This window comes from Aethalodelphis obliquidens, unplaced genomic scaffold (assembly GCF_003676395.1).
Source record: "Aethalodelphis obliquidens isolate GAN/ISIS:26980383/991018 unplaced genomic scaffold, ASM367639v1 scaffold99, whole genome shotgun sequence".
In the NCBI taxonomy this organism is placed as follows: domain Eukaryota; kingdom Metazoa; phylum Chordata; class Mammalia; order Artiodactyla; family Delphinidae; genus Aethalodelphis; species Aethalodelphis obliquidens.
This window is the reverse complement of record NW_020838043.1, coordinates 2,836,767-2,850,618: the sequence shown is the minus strand read 5'-3', so window position 1 is coordinate 2,850,618 and position 13,852 is coordinate 2,836,767. Positions and strand designations below refer to the sequence as shown.

Sequence of the window (13,852 nt, the reverse complement as noted above, 5' to 3'; positions counted from 1 at the left end):
TGGACCAGCATGCTGCTGAGAGCGAACCTGGTCCCAGGCACCAGCTGCTGAATAAACTGAAACAGCTCTCTCGGCTTCCTTTTTCCTTGTAAATTGAGACTAGTCCTGCCTTTGCCACAGGGCGGAGGGAAGAACTACATAAAAAAAATGGCCTGTCCACTTTTTTCTTTTTCAGACTGAGCTCTGGAAAACTAGGGCTGTGTCGGCTCTCTGTCACACATCACAGGCCGGCACACGTCAGGCACGCATAAATGTCTGTGGAGTGGGCCAAGAGCTGCTTTTAAGTGCTGTCCTTAGATTCTGTAAAGGCTGTTTGTAGAAATACCTTCTGGGGATTTTTACACTAAAAGAGATGCTGCTGAAATAGAAGCTAGAAGGAAACGAGGACTAACGTAGATGACAAGCAGAAAAGACTAGCTGCTATAAAAATAGAGCAAAGAGTGTTACCAGGTTGTGATTCAGCTGGGCTTGGGTTTAGACAGGACATTCAAAAGGCACTGCCATGGAGGAGGAGGGTGCAGGTCAGCAGCCTCGCCCACACGACATGCTGCAGGGGTGACAACCCGACTGTGTCTCTCCTACTGACCTTGACCGACTGGCAGCTGTCTGCCTGGAGCGTGGGATCAGGTGGTGACTTGAGTGTGGCATGGGGCAGACAGGAAACAGGAGTATCAGCATACGTGTCACACGTTTCTTCTCTCCCTGGATGAAATAACTGAGGGATGTTATTTTGGCCAAAAGAAATTGCCTGGGACCTCCCTAGTGGTCCAATGGTTAAGACTCCATGCTTCCATTGCAGGGGGCACAGGTGTGATCCCTGCTCAGGGAGCTAAGAGCCCACATGTCACACGATACGGCCAAAAAAACAAAAACAAAAAGGAAAGAAAAAGAAATGGACTGGCCTGGTCTTTGTGGTCATTTGAAGGGGCCACAAACCAAACTCACCAGTCTTTTCCCGGCATAGAATGGCTACGCAACAGCTCTGACCCATGGAAGGCAGCGTGCTATGTGCTTCAGATGTATTTTTTTAAATATATATTTAAAAATTTTTATTCATTTATTCATTTTTTGGCTGTGTTGAGTCTTTGTTGCTGCGTGCGGGCTTTCTCTAGTTGCGGTGAGCAGGGGCTACTCTTCGTTGAGGTGCGCAGGCTTCTCATCGCAGTGGCTTCTCTTGTGGAGCACGGGCTCTAGGTGCACGGGCTTCAGTCGTTGTGGCACGCAGGCTCAGTAGTTGTGGCTCACGGGCTTCAGTAGTTGTGGCACACAGGCTCAGTAGTTGTGGCTCACGGGCTGTAGAGCACAGGCTCAGTAAGTTGTGGCGCACGGGCTTAGTTGCTCCAGGGCCTGTGGGATCTTCCCGGACCAGGGCTTGAACCCGTGTCCCCTGCATTGGCAGGCAGATTCTTAACCACTGCGCCACCAGGGAAGTCCCAGATGTATTTTTATAATCCTTAATACAACCCTAACAAGCAGGTGTCATTCATCCCATTTTACTGACAGGAAAGTGAGGGCCTGAAAGATTTTTTTCCAAGACAACACAAGGGGCTGAGGTTATGTGTAAAGATGCCTCTGGGAGGTGCTCTAACGCCTGGCTCCTGGCCCCTGTCCTCCTGGGGGTCTGAAGGATGAGTCTGCAGTCTCCAGCTGAGTCTGACATGTAGAGCCAGGTGAAAAGTGGTCTCCCAGGCTAAAACTGATACAAAACCTCTGCCATCAGAATGATCACTACTTTCTGTTTTAAAAACTAAGCAACCCCCCAAACAGGAGCTTATACTATTTCTCTCAACCAAAGTGCACAGGAAAGGCAGGACAGGTCTTGTTCTAAGGGTACACCACACTCTCTCTCACGTGGCTCAGAAATTCCACAGAGAGGGCCTGCTAGTACTCGCTCCGTCGCAGCAGTAGGAGATGGGACGGAACGGGAGACAGATAACAGCAAGCCTGAGGACGGACACTGCTGCTGGTACTAAGCACCAAACACCACTAGCAGATTCATTAAGTAGGACCCTGACTACCCTCTTCTGTCGAGGTTATTTGTTCTGAGCAAGACGGCTTGCCCTGACTGCCCATCTGGGCATGACTGTAACCTCAACAGGGCTCAGATTCCATTCACAAGGCTTTGGCTTATTTCTTGCAAAACCTAACCTAGTACCTTGTATACAGCAGGCACACAATACAGGATGCCCCCTTAATACCAGCTAACATTTACAGAGCTCTCACTCTCGGCCAGGCATCATGTTAAATGCTGTGCACACATTCTCTTGTTTAAATCTCACAACAAGCTATGCAGTTGGATTTATTATTCTCCCCTTCCACAGAGGAGGAGAGGAGGCTTCCAGGAAGGCGAACGGACTTGCTCAAGGTCACCTAGGTAATAAAGGGAGCAGAACCAGGATTCAAACCCAGGGCATCTGGCTAAAAAAGCGAGCAAAAAGCTATGCTGAATGCAGACTAGTTATGTCCAAGTGCAACCAATATTTTCTCACCAGCAGCAACAGTGATTAGCATGTTACACACTAATACAGTTGACCCTGGACAACACGAGTTTGAACTGTGCAGATCCACTTACACACGGATTTTCTTTTTCACTATTAAATACTATGGTACTATGATACCACGTTGGTTGAATCTGCGGATGCGGAACTGCGTGTACGGAAGAACTGCCTGAAAGGAGGAACCATGTATACAGAGCGTCGACTACAAGTTATACTCGGATTTTCGACTGTGGGGAGGTGAGCGCCTCTAACCCCTGCCTTGTTCAAGGGTCAATGGTATTTGCAGATTTTGAGACTGCTCTACCATTAGTGACTATTAAATACTGTTTCTGTTAGAGAAGAAGCAAGTGACTGAATTTACACATCTAGAAACTGCGCATTTGATTTCAGTCTCAGCACTTGTTCACACAGCAAGGCCGATCCAACCCAGAGAAGCTTCCGGCCCTGTGGCTCTGACTGGCCTGGCTCTCAAGGTCCTTGCAGCCCAGCCAGAGAAAAGCAAGCCAACCTGGGAGGGGGAATTGGAGGAAGGGGGTCAAAAGGTACAAACTTCCAGTTACAAGATAAAGAAGTACGAGGGATGTAACATACAACACGATGGCTGTAGCTAACACCGCTGCACAATACGCAGGAAAGTTGCTATGAGAGTAATAAGTCCTATAAGTTGTCATTACAAGGATTACATTTCTTTCCTTTTTCCCTTTTTTATTTGTTTTTATTGTATCTACATGAGAAGATGGATGTTAGATGAAACTACTGTGGTAATCATTTCATTATGTATGTACATCAAACCACCATGCTATATGCCTTAAACTTATAGAGTGATGTACGTCAACTATTTCTCAATAAAACTGGGGGAAAAAAAAAGAAATCCAGCCTCACAGTGACAGAATGAAGGCAGGTGACTTAGAAGGGCATTCCAAGGCTTAACAATGGCTGTTTGTCCATCTGTCGGATGAATTCCTGTAGCTGTGCCCCATCTACCAACTCATCCACTTTGAGAGCTACTTAAGAAGGATTTACAGCTAACCTGCTAATAGAAGAAGAGGAAAGGAAGGAAGGAAGCAAGGAAGGAAGGAAGGAAGGGAGGGAGGGAGGGAGGCCAAAGAAAAGCAAGGGGAGGGGGGTGGAGGGGAGGAGAAGGGAAGGGAAGGGAAGGGAAGGGAAGGGAGATGACAAGAATGCAACAGGGAAGGAAAGCAGAATGGGTGGCTTATACTATAATTTCAGGGGGAAAATCACTGTTAAACAAGGATCTAAGAAAGCTGGCCCCAAATCTGTAGAGACAGAGTACATTAGTGGCTTGGTTCCCTAGGGCTGGGGGTTGGGAGGAAATGGGGAGTGACTGCCAATAGGTGTGCGATTTCTTTTGGGGTGATAAAACTATTCTGGAATTGATTGTGGTGTATTGGTTGTACATTGCACAACTCTGTGAATACACTAAAAAAAACCCCACTGAATTGTACACTTTGAATGGGCGAACTGTAGGGTATACGCCCCCCCCCCAAAAAAAGAAAGAAAGCTGTCAAACTACCAGAAAATCACAATAAAACCATCCCTAAAGCATAAAATGTTAAAAACCACAAGTACACAACCAGAACGAGTGAAAATCAGAGCACCCTGGTGTGTATGAATGGTGTGTAATAACAAAAGTGCATGAGTTGTATTGTTTGCTTCAAAGCACAGCAAATCTGAAATCTAAAAATCAAACATTTAAGGCATTTATTGTAAACAATCTGTTTCATGTTTGGAAACACAAGTAGTTGCAGAATATGGGATCAGAACCAGAGAAGGAAGAGAACCGGTTCCAAGCCAGGGAAGGACATCTGACAAAGCAAACACGGGAGGTGCGACAGAGCAGCAAGAAGCCGCGTAAAAGCCTGCCTCATTCTACGCAACCAGGCTTCCAGAGCATTCCTGATAAGGGTGACCCATTTGTGAGGTTATTCAACATCCTGTTCCATAAAACGAGGCCTCATCAGTAGTTGAAAATATGTCAGGTAGCAGGGGAGCCTTTCTGAATTTCGGTCCTAAAGCCTTGCAGTGGGTAGAGTATTCTTGCTAAAGCCTGAGTGGCATTTCAAGGATTTGGTACAACGATCCTTCTTTTTTAAAGAGTCTCATACTAATCCTGAAAGCTCCCTTCCTTACTCCCAAGCCACCTTCAAGGTACTCTCTTTCCCTCTCTGGTTCCTAAGAGGTCATAAAAATCAGTGACTAGTGGGGATGATTGCACAACCTTGTGAATATTCTAAAACCCACTGAACTGTACACTTCACAAGGCTGAAATTTATGTAATATGACTAATACCTCAAAATAATTTTTAAGCTGTTTAAAAAATCAGGGCAAAACACAGAATTACCGTATGACCCAGCAATTCCACTTCTGGGTATATAGCCCAAAGAATTAAAAGCAGGGTCTCAAAAAGATACCTGTACACCCATGTTCACAGCAGTGCTATTCACAACAGCCAAACGGTGGCAGCAACCCAAGTGTCCATCAACAGATGAACAGATAAACAGAATGTGGTTTATACATACAAGGAAATATTATTCTGCCCTAAAAAGGAATGAAATTCAGATACATGTTATGACAATGGATGAACCTTGAGGACATCATGCTAAGTGAAATAAGCTAATCACGAAAGGATAAATACTGTATGATTCTACTTATGGGAGGAGGTATCCAGGATAGGCAAATGTATAGAGACAGAAAATAAAATACTGGTTACCAGGGACTAGGGGGACGGGGTAATGGGGAGTTATTATTTAATGGTTACCGAGTTTCTGTCTAAAATGATGAAAAAGTTCTAGAGATAGATAATGGCAATGGTTAGACAACATTGTAAATGCACTTAACGTCACTGAATTGTACACTTAAAAATGGTTAAAATGTCAAAGTTTATGTTATGTATATTTTACTACAATAAAAACATAATTTTAAAAAGTCAGAGCCCTTGGGACTTCCCTGGTGGTACAGTGGTTAAGAATCCGCCTGCCACTGCAGGGTACACGGGTTCGATCCCTGGCCCGGGAAGATCCCACGTGCCGCAGAGCAACTAAGTCCGTGCGCCACAACTAATGAGCCTACACTCTAGAGCCCACGTGCCACAACTACTGAGCCTGCATGCCACAACTACTGAAGCCCACAGGCCTAGAGCCCGTGCTCCGCAACGAGAGAAGCCACTGCAATGAGAAGTCCGCGCACTGCAACGAAGAGTGGCCCCCACTCGCCACAACTAGAGAAAGCCAGAAAACCTGCGTGCAGCAACGAAGACCCAACGCAGCCAAAAAAAACCCACAAAAAACAAAAAACCCCACAAAAGTCAGAGCCCTCACATCTAAGAACTTGATATCTGCTTCAAGGTAATAAGGTAGTACAAAAAAGACTTCAGAAAGTGAACACCCTTTTGGGACTTCCCTGGTGGCGCAGTGATTAAGAATCCGCCTGCCAATGCAGGGGACACGGGTCCGGGAAGATCCCACATGCCGCGGAGCAAATAAGCCCACGCGCCACATCTACTGAGCCCGGGCACCTAAAGCCCGTGCTCCGCAACAAGAGAAGCCACCGCGATGAGAAGCACACGCACCACAATGAAGAGAAGCCTGCGCACCGCAAATGGAGAGCAGCCCCTGCTCGCCACAACTAGAGAAAAGCCTGCGTGCAGCAACAAAGACCCAATGCAGCCAAAAATTAAATAAATAAATAAATAAATAAATTCAATATGTAAATTAAGCTCTGAGTGGGAGAAAAAGCAGCACCATTCCTGTGCAGAAGCTCGAGAGCATGGCCGAAACGGGCCCCAAGTAATTATTTGCTGAGTACCTGGCAGTGCTTTCCTGCTAACCATGGGGCACCTAAGTGTAAGTGACCGTGGTGACTCCCATGTGCACGAAGATTGTCTCCAGTCCTCCAGCCAGATTTAACTGTTTGCTCATCTATGGCTTCATGGTCCATTTTCATACTTCCATTTACGGTACTTTTCAGTGTTAGACTTGGATTATAGGTAAGTTAGAAAATGCATAGCTCAGTAGGTCACTAGGTCCTTGAAAGGCAACACCAGTATATATCAATATAAGTACATTATATACAAAAATATATTTTTTTGTATATAAATATATGCTCATAGTCGTCTTGTACTCAATACACAGAGGATGACAGTGACGCCCCTGACCTCGTGGAGCACAGCTATGTATGTGCAAGACACCGTGCTCAGCACTTTCCATGCACTACCTCATATAGTCCTCCTGTTGACCCTGCGAGGAATCTGTTACTATCCTCTTCTTATAAGAAGCTGAGACTGGAACAGACAAGAAACTAACTCACGGCTCCACAGCTAGTTAGTGGCCACACCAGTACCTGATCAGATGAAGGTCTTAAGTGGTAAATTCTTAAAATTTTTTTAAAATTTTACTTTATTGTGGTAGGAACACTTAACATGATATTTACACTCTTAAAGTTTTACATGTACAATATGGTACTGACTCTCAGTACCATATTGTACAGCAGATATCTAGAACTTATTAATCTTGTTTAACTGAAACTTTATGCCCATTGAGGAGTAACTCTCCATTTCCCCTCAGCCCCTGGCAACCACCATTACACTCTTCGATGCTATGAATCTGACTCTTTTGGGTACCCTCATGTAAGTGGAATCATGCAGTATTTGTCTTTCTGTGGCTGGCTTATTTCACTTATCATAATGTCCTCAAGGCTCATCCATGTCACATATTGCAGAATTTCCTTGTTTTATAAGGCTGAATAATACTCCACTGCATGTGCATACCACATTTTCTTTATCCCTTCATTTGTCCGTGGACATTTAGGTTGTTTCCACGGTTTAGCTACTGTGAAGAGCGTTAATATCTCTTTGAGATCCTGATTTCAATTCTTTTGATAAATGCCCAAAAGTAGGATTGCTGGATCATATGATAGTTTTATTTTAGTTTCTTGAGGAACCTCCACACTGTTTTCCATAGTGGCTGCCCCATTTTGCAGTCCCATCAACAGTGCACAGAGGTTTCAATTTCTCCACATCTTCACCAGCATTTGTTGTCTTCTGTTTTTTTGATAACAGCCATCCTGACAGGTGTGAGGTGATATCTCATTGGTGAATTCTTAGCTGAAGAAAGAGGTGAAGAGGCTACTCTATGGGCGACTGGTGCAGAAAGTTAGAGAAGGGAGACACCAACACCCAGGAGTAAGCGCCAGACAAAGAGTCACATTAGGAGGGTAGATGGAACTGAGTCCCGTAGAAGGTCCCAGGTCTCTTTATGGAGACCAGGAGGTTTTGTGGAAAGGGTGCCGGGAGGGTGTTCTGCCTGTCCACAGAGGCCACAGCAAGAGGAGAGGCATTTAGAGGAGAGGTGTTTGTATGAACAGAAAGGACTTCTTGCCCGGGGGAGAGGGTGCCCCTCCAGCCTCAGAGGACATGGAGTGAAGGTCCACTCTCTGTCCTGACAAAAGTTAACGCGCACCTGCTGACAGGGGCAGCTCAGCCCACGTGCTCTCTGCAGGTCCCCCCGACCTGGAGTCTGTACAGGGCAACTCCAAGAGGCCAGGCTCTCGGCCTCCTTGGTCCAGGATGACGAAGAGCAAAGAGGGATCAGGGTCTGAGTCCTAGAAGGACAGGTCTCAGCAGGAACGCAGGCACCCGAGTTTCTCCACCACCTGAGTACAGTAGGCAGAGCAGCAGACATCCAGGAAGTCACCGGCACCACAAACGCCCAGCCCCAGCCCTGCTTGGCCCATCCCAGGAGCTCCTACCCTGAGATAATATTTTTCTCAGAAGACCGACTCCTTCAGTGACACACAGGTCTTCCCACAAGGGCTGGAAAAGTCCTCTGCCATGTGGACGGCAAGGTTCCTCACACACACGCCACACCCCAGAGGGTCAAAGTAACGCCAAGCCACAGGCCCACTGCCAACACCCCAGCACCTGGAAAGATAAGCCTCAGGCCTCGAAACGTGAGCGCCCTCCTGAAACCAGGTGCGCGCCCAGCCAAGGGGAGCAGGCACGACCTGAGCACAGGAAGCGACGCTTGCGTCCGCACGCTCCCAAGGGAGCCACAACCCTGGCTGCCTTTGTCTAACACTCGCCTTGGTCTAACTGCCCTGCCTTCCAGACCCAGCCCCCGGCGCAGGACCTCTGCACCCACCCCGCCGCGTCCAGGGGCATCACAACTTCGTTCCTACTCAGCCGTCGCCTTCCTCGGAAATCCTGGCCTCCAGTTTCCAAGGCGGGTTTCGGCCTACACACGCGACATTTCCTGAGATCAAGGACGCCTGACTTACCTTGGAAGGTCTTCCTTCTGCAGGCGAGAAGCTGCAGCGTGCTGCTACATGAACAGAGTCCAGGGAGAAGGAAAACCCGAGTCTGTGCGAAAGGTCCAAGTTCATACTCCCCAGAAGGCGGCCTGTGGAACTGCATTGCCCTCTCTCATTTACATACACGGTGAAGTCATTTCCAACCAACGCCCTCATGAGTTGAGGCCCACATCCCCTTCCAGGGCATTACTCACTTATAGATTAACTACCTTGGGAAAGAACAGTGTGTAGAAGCTAGAAACCAGGTTCTTCGCTCTGGTCCTGTTTTCACTTGGGAGAAAACCTACCTGGAGCCAGAGATGGGACTGGAAGCACAGGCTTTCATTTACATCTTTAGCTCTGCTTGCTTCTCTGCTGAAAACTGCCCTCAGCCATTTCTTTCTTTTTTTTTTTTTTTTTAAGATTTGGTTAATTTTTTTTTCTTTTTATCTTTTTGGTTGCATTGGGTCTTCGTTGCTGTGCACGGGCTTTCTCTAGTTGCAGCTAGCGGGGGCTACTCTTCGTTGCAGTGCGAGGGCTTCTCATGGCAGTGGCTTCTCTTGTTGCGGAGCACGGTCTCTAGAGGCGCGAGCTTCATTAGTTGTAGCACACGGGCTCAGTAGTTGTGGTGCACGGGCTTAGTTGCTCTGCGGCATGTGGGATCTTCCTGGACCAGGGCTCGAACCCGTGTCCCCTGTATTGGCAGGCGGATTCTTAACCACTGTGCCACCAGGGAAGCCCTGCCCTCAGCCATTTCTTACCATCCAAGGAGCACTTATTGAACCAGCTACTCTACGACTTGTCTCATGAAAAAGTGTACAGTTTGACCAAGACACAGGCATGTAAAAAAATATTTACAATACTGATAAGTTGCAATAAATCTGTATCAGAGCAAAGGAGGACACACTGCCTGGGGGTGGGAGCTGTGGATGTGCCCCCCATATCCCCTCCAGAATGACTACAATTAAAAAGACTGACAAGATCGGGTACTGACAAAGATGTGGAAGAACTGGAACTTTCATTCCTTCCTGGTGGGAATACAAAATGGTAGGCAGAGTAACAGGCCCCCAGAGATGTCCAGGTTCTAAGCCCTGGACCCGTGAAAATGTTACCTTTTATGACAAAAGGCCTTTGCAGATTAAGTTAAGGCTCTTAAGAATGGGGAGATTACCCAGGATTTTTCAGGTGGCCCCCATGTAATCACAAGGGACGTAGGAAAGCTAGAGTGAGAGAGAGGAGATGTGACAATGGAAGCAGAAGTTGGACAGAAAAAGACTGGAAGATGCTATGCTGCTAGCCTTGGTGATGGAGGAAGGGGCCACGACTCAAGGGATGTGGGCAGCCTCTAGCAGCTGGAAAGGGCAAGGGAACAGATTCTCCCTTAGAGCCTCCAGTAAGGCTTTGCTGACACCTTCACTTTAGCACTTCTGATGTCCAGAATTGTAAGATAATGAATTCATGTTGCTATAAGCCATTAAATTTGCAGTAATTGGTTACAACAGCAATAGGGAACTACTTCCAACTGTTTGGAAAACAGTTTGGCACTATATGCAAAAGCTGAACATATGCCTACCTTCTGACCCAGTAATTCAACTCCTAGGTATGCACACAACAGAAATGCATGTATATGGGCACCAAGAGATGTGTGCAAGCATGTTCACAGCAGTTTTAGTCAAAAGAATAGAAAACTGAAAATAACCCAATTGTCTATCAGCAAGAGAATGGATAAACCAAATTGTAGTATGTCTAGTCACACAATGTAATACTACCCAAAAATAAAAGGAAATGAACCACTGGGATTTCCCTGGTGGTCCAGTGGGTTAAGAATCTACACTCCCAATGCAGGGGGCCTGGGTTCGATCCCTGGTCGGGGAACTAGATCCCACATGCATGCCGCAACTAAGACCTGGCATAGCCAAAATAAGTAAATAATAATTTTTTAAAAAAGAAAAGAAATGAACCACTGATGTCTGCAACATCACGGATGAATCTTACACACACAATTTGGAGTGGAAAAAACCAGACACAACAAAAGTATATACTTGAAGAAAAAGTTCTGGAGATGGATGGTGGTGATGATTGTACAACAATATGAATGCACTTAATGCCACTGAACTGTACGTTAAAAATGGCTAAAATGGTAAATTTTATGTTACGTATATTTTGCTACAATAAAAATGCACATACTATGAGTCTATTTTTATAAAGCTCAAAAACAAGCAAAACTAATCTCTAGTGAAAAGAGGTAAGAACAATGGTCACCTTTAGGGGATACTGTCTAGAAGGAGGCACAGGGTACTGGAAATATTTAGTTTCTTGATCTGGGTGTTGGTTACATGGGTGTATATGTAAACGTTCATCAGACTGTATGCTTAAGATCTGTGCACTTTAGTTTCCAAATGCCAACCCCAAGTTTATTTGCACATGATTTGATTTACCTGAATTCGTGTTATCAACACTGTAATGGAAATGGAAGAGAAAAGAAAAACCCACCAGAAGTGTGTGTAGTCAGGGAAGGCTTCAGGGAAGAGGTGAGATGTGAGCCAAGTACTGAAGGGTGAACATGGTAGACACAGACAGGAAGGCATTCTGGACAGAGGGAAGAGCATGTGCGTGGGCGGCGAGGTGCATGCAGAGTGTGCCAGACACTACCAGCTGGGGGTGATCACTGGCCAGAGAAGGGGGGCTGGAGGGGTAAGAGGGAGTCCCATCCCAACACACCCAACCTGGGAAACCCCAGCAGCAGTCTGGACTGTGCTTATGCCAGGCTGATGTCAGAGGAGATCAAACAAGACTGCGATGTGATGAATCCATGACAGGGAGGGGGACCTGGACAGAGACCCCTAAGGCTCTTGTGATTACAGTCGGGACCTAGATGACAGGGTCTGACCCAGGCACTGGCAATGGGGACAGGGTCGTGAGAGATGGAGGCAGAGCCCCCTGCCTTGGCTGTAATGGGAGTGGGAGAGGGGAAGGCTGGGAAGTCTGCTGGTTAAGCCCACCAGCTGGTTAAGTGGCTGGTGATCCCGCTAACCAGAGGGGAGAAGACCAGACTACCCTTTCCCCTGCCTCCTGGGCTGGCAGTGGAGGATCACAGTATGTCAGAGTTGGAAAGCATTAGTTAGATGACCTAGTGTGCCAGTGCACTCACAAGCGACCAAGTTCTTCGCCGAGGCCAGCACAAGGCCACAGTGTGCGGAGCAAGCTGGACAAGAGAGCTAAGGCTCATCTACTTCAGTGAACAGTCCTGGAGAAGAAGGAACTGATTCCTTCAGCTGTGCTGCTCATGGCTCCCCAATGCCCTCGCCAGCCTCGCCTCGGTCTCAGTCCCTGCCAACATCCCCCTGTAAAAGTTCTCCCCACAGCCCATCCATATCCTGCATAGCTCATGGCTTCATCTCATGATCTGATAATGCCTTATAAGTCAACCTGGTTTCTCCTCCAGCCATGCTGTGTAACCCAAACTGAGGCAGGGACGGAGAAGGCACCCCAGGGCCCCCAGGAGCCAGAGATACGTCTTGGCTAGTACGTTCTATCACGGCCCTACAGACCTGATGTGAACCACAGGAGCTAAGTACCAGTTCTGTTCTTGGTGGCCTGTGCACATCTGAGAGGGTCTGAACGACAAGTACCAAATACCAGAGCTTGTAGAGGAGAAACCAAAAATAGACGGGATAAATGAGGAGCTTGGGATGAACACACACACACACTACTATATATAAAATAGGTAATCAACAAGGACCCACTGTATAGCACAGGGAACTCTATTCAATATTCCGTAATAACCTATATGGGAAAAGAATCTGAAAAAGAATGCATATATGTATAACTTATTCACTTTGCTCTACACTTGAAACTAACACAACACTGTAAACCAACTATATACTCCAAAATAAAATAAAAATTAAAAAAAAATAGATGGGTATGAAGGAACTTGTTTGAGGCCCGAAACACACTACTTATTTCTTTTTTAAATAAATTTATTTATTTTACTTATTTATTATTTTTGGCTGCATTGGGTCTTCGCTGCTGCGTGCGGTCTTTCTCTAGTTGCAGCGAGCGGGGGCTACTCTTTGTTGCCGTGTGCGGGCTTCTCATTGCGGTGACTTCTCTTGTTGTGGAGCACGGGCTCTAGGCTTGTGGGCTTCAGTAGCTGTGGCTCATCAGCTTCAGTAATTACGGCTCGCGGGCTCTAGAACACAGGCTCAGCAGTTGTGGCGCACGGTCTTAGTTGCTCCATGGCATGTGGGATCGTCCTGGATCAGGGCTCGAACCCGTGTCCCCTGCATTGGCAGGCGGATTCTTAACCACTGCTCCACCAGGGAAGCCCAACACACTATTTCTAACCTGGCAAGGTCAGTGAACATCTAGTTAACTGCACAATCCAATTCAGGAGCCACTGCCACATGTGGCTATTTAAATTATTTAAAATCAGACACAATTAAAAAGTCAGTTCCTCAGGGCTCAATAGCCACATGTGGCGAGCGGCTACCATTTGGAACAGACGTAGAACAGAAAAGAAAGTTCTATTGGACAGTGCTGCGTAGAGTATCTCCTGCTTGAATTGGCCTGATCATAAGAGGCACTCATTCTGAAGTCATCTTCACACACCTTTACATGTCATCTTTACACACCTTTAAAAAAGGGGGTAAGAATCCTTTTAATTTTTAACTAATAAAGATAAAATTATGTACCACAAGGGACAGTCTACATTCCTTAGTAGAAAGGCACCATGTCTTCTTGGGTCGTTCAGTCGAAACAGAGAGAAAGTAAAAGACAAGTAAGAGAAATGAAAGCTGAACAGGGTAGAGTGAAACAGTCCATTTCACTCCCTTGACTGTTCTGCTATAAAAAGAGTTAATCTCACCCCAGAAGATTAGGGATATGTAGAAATTAATGGACCATTAATAAGAAGCAATTATTCTTTAGAAATAATTCGTGACTGACAAAAACAAAGTCAAGTGAAGTGGAAACTTAGGTGGGTGAGGAGGGGAAAAAAGGAGAGCAGGAACATGTTTTGCAGTAAGAAAAAAAATTACTTATTGTAA

At 46.4% G+C, this 13,852-nt stretch overlaps 1 protein-coding gene across 9 annotated transcripts in view; it reads right to left on the bottom strand.

Moving 5' to 3' along the window:
* MAP7D2 (MAP7 domain containing 2) overlaps positions 1-13,852 on the bottom strand; it is a 107,834-nt gene that overhangs the window by 83,597 nt on the left and 10,385 nt on the right. For 2 of the 9 annotated variants that reach the window (XM_027096121.1, XM_027096124.1), the window contains exon 1: positions 8,793-8,881. The exons of 4 other annotated variants lie outside the window; for them this stretch is intronic. The gene's annotated coding sequence lies outside the window, so the exon portion shown is untranslated. Of the gene's footprint in view, positions 1-8,792; positions 8,882-13,852 lie in introns of those variants that run through there. 3 more of the 9 variants (XM_027096126.1, XM_027096128.1, XM_027096129.1) reach the window with 2 other exon arrangements.